This window comes from Oncorhynchus nerka, linkage group LG9b, assembly GCF_034236695.1.
Source record: "Oncorhynchus nerka isolate Pitt River linkage group LG9b, Oner_Uvic_2.0, whole genome shotgun sequence".
Lineage (NCBI taxonomy): Eukaryota > Metazoa > Chordata > Actinopteri > Salmoniformes > Salmonidae > Oncorhynchus > Oncorhynchus nerka.
In genome coordinates this window covers 33,147,697-33,158,580 of record NC_088424.1, presented here as the reverse complement: position 1 = coordinate 33,158,580, position 10,884 = coordinate 33,147,697, and the positions used below count along the sequence as shown (strand labels likewise).

Below are 10,884 nucleotides of genomic sequence, written 5' to 3'. Positions count from 1 at the left end.
GCCCGGACAGTTTTTCTTCCAGTGACCTGACTCAAATAATGACCAACACAGACCCTCCCTTCTACAGTGTGCAAGTGTAGAGTGGTTTGAACCGTTACACACCTTGCAATATTTCCTGTAAGAGTACCCTTGGTTAGGTGGGTGCTGCGGTCTTACTGTTGTCTGAGTGTTCTGCGATCAAGTAAGCTTATCAAGGTTTGCATGCAGTTTCCTTCAGTTTGATTAGAGGGTGTGACAATTACCTCACTCTGGTTAGGAGACACTGGACAAGATGTCACTTCATCTTCAAGTACAGGCATCTGGACATGTGTGACCACCTGTCTCACAGCAGCAGGGTGCTTTGACCTGGTCAACATTTGGGCTTTCATTTCAGACTGATACTCGTCTAGACGTTCTTGTATCTCAGCTGCTGTCCACCTATCGGCTTTTTTGAACTTTAAAACCGTAGAAAGAGAAGGATCTGGGCAGTGTTTCGCAAACATCATCATTACCTCTCGGCTGGAGTCCTCGGTGCTCCGACCCTGCCTCCTCAAACACTCGTCGGCCACATCTACTGCCTTTTTCAACCGGATCCAGTACTCCATGGCATTTTCTCCTAGTACTGGCAAAGTGTTATAAAAATCGTCAAGAGGCATGGATGAATATGTCAACTCACTGAAATGTTGTTTCAGTATATCTATTATCACTTTGGGGGTCTCGTGAGGTTTCAGAGATGTATTGCTGCTGAGTGTTATCTTTATGATGTCTCTAGCGCTCCCCATAAGCTTGGACATGATCTCCTGTGACTGTTCTATGACCGGCAAGCCCCTCTTTCTCAGGGAAACGTCAATGAGTTCCTCCCATTCATGTACTGAGTACTTGTCAGACCCATCCCCTCTGAAACATGGAGGCTCTCTCACGACAGACTGCATCACCAAGTTCATACCGGATAGATTAAGGGAGGGTGTGTCAGTGAATGTCTGGCCTGCACTGGAGCTCTGAGCATGTCCTCCTTCTTCTCACCTTCCTTCCTAATTTGAGATGATATAGACTGTCCTATCTGATGGGCTAGTTGTGTAATAAGATTTCCAAAGTCAGGACTGGCCACCTGGTGACCAAGCTGGTGTTGATCAACGGCGATTCACAATGATCCACGTTGATCCGGGCCACGGCACCAATGTAACCGGTTCTGCACCGGTACCTTTCTGCGTTGGGTTCTGGTAAGGTGTAGGTGGAAGATAAGGCTTTGGACACAATTCAGCCAGTTGTCTCTCTTTTAATGACTGCATGGAATGGATACAAATACAAGGCAAAAGTTACTGCTGCAGTCTGGACTCCATACAAGTATATTTGCCCCTCCTCATCACGCTCTGAGCAAACTGAGGAGTAAGAGCATGGCTCCCGTTGATGACATCACAGCATTAACACAATTTAGAAATGAAATACAATAAAAATAATTCACTCTTGAAAGTAATGTAATACATCTTAAAATAACCTTTGAATAATAAATTCAAATATATAAGAGGGATTTTTGGTGAGATACATCAAGTACATTTTACACCTGTTACACAGGAAATCAATCACTGATCTGGAAATCATTAGTATGAACTCATTCCAGGCTTGCAATTAATTATCAGATACTTATGCTGCGTTTGTAACCAAGTGGGAGATTTGAATTTACCAGTTGTGAAGTCGTAACTAGTTGGATGCATTCCCGTGCTTTGAACTCGTTGAGAAATGCCAAGCTGCATGAACAATAAACTAAAAGTACAGCTATCATGCTTGTAAACAAACTATAGTGTTCAAAAACCATATTAATAAATAGCTTTTTTATAAATAATGTTTTGTTGTTGCATTTAACTGAAAAAATGCAATTATTGAGGTCATTTTCATAGTAGATGACATCAGAGGTCAGCATGTGGGATCTCAGGATGATAGACAAATTTCCCACTAGTAATTACCAGTTGGAGGGCCATTCAAGTGGAATTTTCCCAGTCATATATGGTGAATTACCACTTGGTTACTGAACACAGCATTAGGTTGCTCTGATCCCTTGCTCTGAGGGCCTACATGCATCAAATTAGTACCAATGAGTGTCAGGAACCAGATTGCTATAACATATGTGGTTAGCTGATATGTTGTTGTAAGATCTGGCATGCCTCAACAAAGCCTGGTCAGAGGATTGTCCAGACTTTCAAGAATGCCTGAATTGCTTTGGCTTGCTTTTATGGTTGACTGGGTGGATGCAAGCTTCACCATTCAATTATTTCAGTGCAATTATAATATGGCATGAGACAATTATTGCATTCTGTCCATGCTGGCTTTCGAGGGCTACCTGAAACATGAAACAGATAGCCTGTATGCACTGCCACCTGTCTCAAATGTATTAATTCACATTTTTCCTAAATGGGTAATAAAAACACTTCAACCACTTAATTTATATTTGACACTGGGTTTTAGCAATTTTTGTTGTTGTTGATGTGACGAGATATACGAGACATGAAATGAAAGCGCATCATAGCAGGCAATTCAATTGTCGGGACTATTTTTATGCCAACTTTCTAAATGTACATTTTTAAACAAAAAATCACTGGAAAAGTAATGGAATAGCTAGTGATCTCATGGAAGGAAGAAAGCAATACTGCATTTCCAGAGAATTTGAACAGGTACAGAAAGAGACTTAAGCTTGTTTGGAATTGGAACTTTCCCATTTCTTATTCATCGCTTAGAAGTGTTGTAAATTTACCATCAAATCAACTAGGATATAGGGTACTATGGGGGCGAGACGCACCCTGGGGTAGCGTGCCCTCCCTCCTGAAATTCTCACAACAACAACAAATGTCCTCTATTTCAACATTTTTGAAGTCATGCCATCAAACAATTTGGAGTTAAATGTATTTAATTATTTATCATTTAGAAAAAGTTGTATATATAATCCAATGAAGTTAGATACATTTTGTTTTTTGATATATACATGTAAGGAAGCCTTAAGATAAATCATCCATTTGTTTAGAGGAAACATTTGGATTGTATTAGTAAAGTGGTAATATGTTAGGTTAGTATGTTGAGGCAAGATATCTCTCTTTATTGTTGATCATTTGTATCTAGCTGTAATTTAGGCACTGACTAGCCAAGTTAGCTAGCTAGCAACCTAACTAGCAGAACGTCTGAGGTGAATTAAATGCGTGCCAGCTAGTTAGCTTAATATGTCTGCTATCATAGTCAGATAATCCCCCAGTTATCAGGATTAGGGGTCGGAATTAGAATAGGAGCCAGGGTTAGGATTAGAATAAGGTTTGGGGTTCGGATAAAAGCATATGCTAAATGGCATATGAATAGGGTTTACGGTTAGGCTAGGTTCAGAATAGGAATTAGGTTACGGGTCAGTTGACCTGGCGGAGAGGATGGGAATCCAAAACACATTGAATAAGGAAAGGCAGTTGGCAGGCATAGACTGCTTTTAACAGTTTTATGAAGCAGCACCCAGAATTATCCATCCGTATATCCACAAGCAACCAGTCTGGCTCGAGCTGTAGGCTTCACACCCACCATGACCTCTACCCCTGCCACATCAACCACCAACACAACTTCCACCTGTTGTGTCAGAATCCAAATTCTTTAGGTAACATTAATAAGATGTTTTATCAATTTTCATAAGTATGCTTATGTGGGGAAAGTTACTTGTGCCCCAGAGAGGGGAGAGGTCAGGCTTGTCTTATGGGAATGTGTCTGTAACTATTACATGTCCCCTCTGAGGTTGTCCTTATCTTGATTTAGTGTAAAGCCGAGGAGGCTCACTGTCTTTTCTGGTCTTGTCCAGGAGGGTGTATTTGAGATGGGAGTATCTCAAATTGACAATTGACATATGCCATTGGATGAGGTAATGTTTTGGTCCTAAGTGGTACCAAGAAGTGGATAGGGACTTCGTTTAGGAGACCAAACTGAACGATAATTTATAGCTAATGCTGTCTGGCTATGGGATACTCCTCTCTCAAGTAAAGTTCCTAAGATCTGTTATTTGTCATGTGAGCTGAGAGGGGTGTGTCTTCAGCACACATTTAACTAGGCAAGTCAGTAAAGAACAAACTCTTATTTAAAGTGACCGCCTACCCCGGCCAAACCCTAACAATGCTGGGCCAATCGTGCACCGCCCTACGGGACTCTAATCACGGCCGGTCGATTCAGGGTCTGTAGTTACGCCTCCAGCACTGAAATGCAGTGCCTTAGACCTCTGCGCCACTCGGGAGCCCATCATTATTGAACTAATAGTCATGAGTTCCTGTTCAAAAGTACCAGGTCTACAAACAGCAGCCATATTGGAGTCACCCCCCAGGCCAAGTCAGCATCCCACAAGAGGTTCCTGGAAGACAACGCAAAGAAATCATTTTAAAAGGGAGAAAGAAACCTGTGACGCTTGGTCTGTAATGAGTTCTGTTACCAGATACAGTGCAAGTACTGGGCTCATGAGCTATGATGAAATTTAACTGGGGTGGGATTCATTTGTGACCTGTCAGAGGGGAAATGCCAGTGTTATGAAATGTTTAATCAGTTATATGTCAATGAATGCTGCTGGGATTTTCAATCTTGCCTTATGCGAATGATAGTCTAGTTAAACTGTTAGAAAGGTAGACATTTTTGCCAGTGAGGTATGAAAGACACTGAAACCAAGATAATCTTTGGGGTATATTCCCTGAAGGGCACTCTCATAAAAATAAAAACATTTAAACTAAGGTAAACTACAGCCATTTTCCTGAATTGTTACCTAAGCATGGCCATCAGCCACCTACAATCCCTAAACTTGGCTTGTCAATTTCATCTTGGGGTGGGCTACTGCTGAAAAAGTATAGCCAACAAGAAGCAGGTTCACTTATGACAATCTTTCAAATAGCGCTACCATTGCATGAACACCTGCTGTGACTATCATTAGCAAACAAATTATGCCAAGAGAAGAAAGTGTTACAGTTCAAGAGTAATCAGGACACGAAGTCGCAAAACACTGAGCACTCTCATTGAGATCATCTTACAACCAGATGGTCACCTCTTGGCTATTTTGTGTAGATACCGGCTCCGCACTACTGGATTTAGGGTACATCTCATCAGGATCATAGCATTTCGACAACCATTAGAAACAAACACCATTGTAAAGTACTCATTTTATTGAAACATGCTCAAGTCAAAGGACTTCACATCCATACTGAGGATAGTAGAAAGTGATGCACCCTTCAGGCCACCTACAATTAGATGGCTGTAGAGACAGAAAAGACAGCCATCCCTGTAACAGGTTGAAGAATTGTTAGTAACATGCATCTCATTGCCGTTGGGGATTTTACAGTAAAATAACCAGCACACACACCTGACAAGCAAAGTGTTCCAGACCATTACACCGACCAGTCAACTGAATACAGAACACAATGACAGATGAGTAGGTTACAGGTTCAAGTTCATTTGGCATCAAAGCTGATACAATTAAAAGCCAAGTGTAAACTATAGTCTTCAATGCCAAAATCACCAACCTTGTTCTACAGTAGGATATTTTACAAATTCACTGGGGATCCGGGTTTCAGAGTTTTCCACTATTGTGAGCGGTCCAAGAACAGAGTTTTGAACCAGGCCCTGGGGTTCTGAGAAAAATATATAAATTACTTCAAGCTGCAGTCCCATCAGAACTCAAGAGTGATCAGCTCAAATGAATATGGAACTACAGTTTAGTCAGGCTTGAAATGAAGTGCCTCAAAATACCTGAATCCACACCCTCTTCAACCGAGGCTTGCAACTCGAGTCACAGCACTTGCAGAGGTCACTTTGAGACGGGTCGTCCAGCAGCTCCCATCTATGAATAAAAAAGTTGGCTGTTGCATTGGCACTAACGTCATTATGGTCGTTATGTGACCAATACTTACTCTCCAGTCTCTTTAATGTAGTGGCAGGCCTTCTTTTCTATATCAAAAACCTCAGGGTCCCATGCAACAAGCTTACAATGAATATACACCTGGGGTGAAATAAGAGAACAGTCAAGAGCTACAGTATGAAAACAACCCAGTCATACCGAGAACTTGTGGTCCACTCACTTCCTCGCCTAAGGCAAACTTGAAGGACTGCAGGTAAAGCAGAATAGCAGACGAGTGGTACCTAGGCAGGAACCTGGAGTTCCCAGTCTTCCCATCTGCAAGGCAACTGAAAATGCATTGTGCAATGAGCAGACAAACAGAACTTCCATCCAGCAAATAAGCTAACTTTAAAATGTATTCAATACTTTTCAACATTTGAGTAGGCTGTGTAGCGCTAGGCAGTCAAAAACCAAAACGTGCACCCTACATGGCCATAGCCAGGTCTGGTACATACCCCTTGTTGGTGATGATGGGGTACACCAGGCTCGCAGACTGCAGTTCTGGTGTTGTGGCCGCCACACACTCCTCCAAGAGCAGCAGCAAGGGCTGATGGTCCTTCTGATCCACTGCTGCCCAGATGGGGATGAAAGAGCCCAGGGGAAACAGGCTGCTCTTAGCCAGACCAGTAAGGTCTTCTACATGCAACAGAGAGGGAAGGGGCACAATGCTCATACGTACTGTACAGCCACAGGTTTCAACTAGCTTTGGGCAGTGTCCTCTGCTAGGAATTTCTTTACCAGTTAAGTTGACTGAACATATTCTTACAATAATTGATGTTGTATGAGTCACTCACCATTGAGGAGTGCCATGTGAAAACCAATCCTCCATGACCCTCAGCACTACCATAGGCAGGGATAAGGAATGGGGAATCCATCCCTCAGGTCTACATACAAGGGGAATGTTTAGTTTAATAATGAAGGTGGCAAAGGCTTAGGAAGATTTGATTCCAACACCATAGCTAGAGTACACTACACCCAATAGAGCCCTAAAACTCAACTCAGTTCCACTGCATTTAAAAAAAATCTTTCCCCTCTAATTAGGGACTGATTTAGACCTGGGACACCAGGTGTGTGCAATTAATGATAAAGTAGAACCGAAAGACAGCAGGCGCCAGACCTCTTAGGGTAAGAGTTGAGTACCCCTGGCATAGATGGTTACCTTATGTAAACACACTTAATATGGTGACTAATAGCAGCAGGTTTGGGCTTTCGGTTAGGTCTGTAAGTCAGGCTGGTTGAATAGATGTGTTTTTTGCCAGTCACCTGGGGAATAGAAGGAGAAGCATTAGTCGTCGCAGGATCCAAAATGGCATACATTGGGTCAAGAGTTAGACATTACCCGTTTCTTGATGGCACAGCCATTGAGGTTGTAGTGGAATGTCGCCATCCCTTCTCCCGTGGGAAGAACAGAAAATGTGGACGGAACACAGTGTCACAAAAGAATTGCACATTGCCAAAGGAGAGACATGACTGAATGATCTAGGAGTGCCTACAAACTAGAAATATTTATGGACCAATTCATCCTAATCATCTTAATTCTGAACACCTGTGAAAGGTCAAGGAGCGATAATTATAGACCTAAAAACATACCAACATCATCAGTTTTGGTATTTCCTGGTCTGAAAACATCCTTGAATTTTTATGGGTTTTAAAAGTAAAAATTGTAATAGTTACATATTTTCCCCATAAAGTAGTCTGCAAAGCGGAACCTATGTCTCACAAAACACAAAATGAGGGATTTTCGGTGAAATACATCAATTATATTTTACAACTGTGTTTGTGTTTCACCCCTCCTGAATTTCACCAAAATCCTAGTTTTGGAATTGTTAGTTAGATTACTTGTTGGTTATCACTGCATTGTCGGAACTAGAAGCACAAGCATTTCGCTACACTCGCATTAACATCTGCTAACCATGTGTATGTGACAAATAAAATTTGATTTGATTTGATTTGATTTGATTTGATGCATGCCGGACTGTCCATTAATCACGGTACTCCATTCTGCTTGTTTATGTTTTATCTGTCGGCCCCAGCCGCACTCAGGCTCTGTGTGTAGTTAATCCGACCCTCCCTGCCTAGTCAACGCCATTTTACCTGCTGTTGTTGTGCTAGCTGATAGGCTGTTGTTGTCTCACCTACTGTTTTAGCTACTGTTTTAGCTAGCTCTCCCAATTCAACACCTGTGATTACTGTATGCCTCGCTGTATGTCTCTCTCAAATGTCATTATGCCTTGTATACTGTTGTTCAGGTTAGTTATCATTGTTTTAGTTTACAATGGAGCCCCTAGTTCCACTCTTCATACCCCTGATACCTCCTTTGTCCCACCTCCCACACATGCGGTGACCTCACCCATTACAACCAGCATGTCCAGTGATACAACCTCTCTCATCATCACCCAGTGCCTGGGCTTACCTCCGCTGTACCCGCACCCCACCATACCCCTGTCTGCGCATTATGCCCTGAATATATTCACTGCTTTAGCACACTCTGCTAACCCTGATGTCCTTGCCGTGTCTGAATCCTGGCTCAGGAAGGCCACCAAAAACTCTGAGATTTCCATACCCAACTATAACATTTTCCGTCAAGATAGAACTGCCAAAGGGGGGAGGAGTTGCAGTCTACTGCAGAGATAGCCTGCAAAGTAATGTCATACTTTCCAGGTCCATACCCAAACAGTTCAAACTACTAATTTTGAAAATTACTCTCTCCAGAAATAAGTCTCTCACCGTTGCCGCCTGCTACCGACCCCCCTCAGCTCCCAGCTGTGCCCTGGACACCATTTGTGAATTGATCGCCCCCCATCTAGCTTCAGAGTTTGTTCTGTTAGGTGACTTAAACTGGGATATGCTTAACACCCCGGCAGTCCTACAATCTAAGCTAGATGCCCTCAATCTCACACAAATCATCAAGGAACCCACCAGGTACAACCCTAAATCTGTAAACAAGGGCACCCTCATAGATGTCATCCTGACCAACTGGCCCTCCGAATACACCTCCGCTGTCTTCAACCAGGATCTCAGCGATCACTGCCTCATTGCCTGTATCCGCTACGGAGCCGCAGTCAAACGACCACCCCTCATCACTGTCAAACGCTCCCTAAAACACTTCTGTGAGCAGGCCTTTCTAATCGACCTGGCCCGGGTATCCTGGAAGGACATTGACCTCATCCCGTCAGTTGAGGATGCCTGGTCATTCTTTAAAAGTAACTTCCTCACCATTTTAGATAAGCATGCTCCGTTCAAAAAATGCAGAACTAAGAACAGATATAGCCCTTGGTTCACTCCTGACCTGACTGCCCTCGACCAGCTCAAAAACATCCTGTGGCGGACTGCAATAGCATCGAATAGTCCCCGTGATATGCAACTGTTCAGGGAAGTCAGGAACCAATACACGCAGTCAGTCAGGAAAGCTAAGGCCAGCTTATTCAGGCCGAAGTTTGCATCCTGTAGCTCCAACTCCAAAAAGTTCTGGGACACTGTGAAGTCCATGGAGAACAAGAGCCCCTCCTCCCAGCTGCCCACTGCACTGAGGCTAGGTAACACGGTCACCACCGATAAACCCATGATTATCGAAAACTTCAACAAGCATTTCTCAACGGCTGGCCATGACTTCCGCCTGGCTACTCCAACCTCGGCCAACAGCTCCGCCCCCCCCTCCCCGCAGCTACTCGCCCAAGCCTCTCAAGGTTCTCCTTTAACCAAATCCAGATAGCAGATGTTCTGAAAGAGCTGCAAAACTTGGACCCGTACAAATCAGCTGGGCTTGACAATCTGGACCCTCTATTTCTGAAACTATCCGCCGCCATTGTCGCAACCCCTATTACCAGCCTGTTCAACCTCTCTTTCATATCATCTGAGATCCCCAAGGATTGGAAAGATGCCGCAGTCATCCCCCTCTTTAAAGGGGGAGACACCCTGGACCCAAACTGTTACAGACCTATATCCATCCTGCCCTGCCTATCTAAGGTCTTCGAAAGCCAAGTCAACAAACAGGTCACTGACCATCTCGAATCCCACCGTACCTTCTCCGCTGTGCAATCTGGTTTCCGAGCCGGTCACGGGTGCACCTCAGCCACGCTCAAGGTACTAAACGATATCATAACCGCCATCGATAAAAGACAGTACTGTGCAGCCGTCTTCATCGACCTTGCCAAGGCTTTCGACTCTGTCAATCACCATATTCTTATCGGCAGACTCAGTAGCCTCGGTTTTTCGGATGACTGCCTTGCCTGGTTCACCAATTACTCTGCAGACAGAGTTCAGTGTGCCAAATCGGAGGGCATGCTGTCCGGTCCTCTGGCAGTCTCTATGGGGGTGCCACAGGGTTCAATTCTCGGGTCGACTCTTTTCTCTGTATATATCAATGATGTTGCTCTTGCTGCGGGCGATTCCCTGATCCACCTCTACGCAGACGACACCATTCTATATACTTCCGGCCCGTCCTTGGACACTGTGCTATCTAACCTCCAAACAAGCTTCAATGCCATACAACGCTCCTTCCGTGGCCTCCAACTGCTCTTGAACGCTAGTAAAACCAAATGCATGCTTTTCAACCGTTCGCTGCCTGCACCCGCACACCTGACCAGCATCACCACCCTGGATGGTTCCGACCTTGAATATGTGGACATCTATAAGTACCTAGGTGTCTGGCTAGACTGTAAACTCTCCTTCCAGACTCATATGAAACATCTCCAATCGAAAATCAAATCAAGAGTTGGCTTTCTATTCCGCAACAAAGCCTCCTTCACTCACGCCGCCAAACTTACCATAGTAAAACTGACTATCCTACCGATCCTCGACTTCTGCGATGTTATCTACAAAATTGCTTCCAACACTCTACTCAGCAAACTGGATGCAGTTTATCACAGTGCCATCCGTTTTGTCACTAAAGCACCTTATACCACCCACCACTGCGACTTGTATGCTCTAGTCGGCTGGCCCTCGCTACATATTCGTCGCCAGACCCACTGGCTCCAGGTCATCTACAAGTCCATGCTAGGTAAAGCTCCGCCTTATCT

General features: G+C 44.0%; 1 pseudogene; it reads right to left on the bottom strand.

Moving 5' to 3' along the window:
* Positions 1 to 5,117: 5,117 nt before the first annotated feature.
* On the bottom strand, positions 5,118 to 7,344 carry LOC135565782 (uncharacterized; annotated as a pseudogene).
* Positions 7,345 to 10,884: the final 3,540 nt, after the last annotated feature.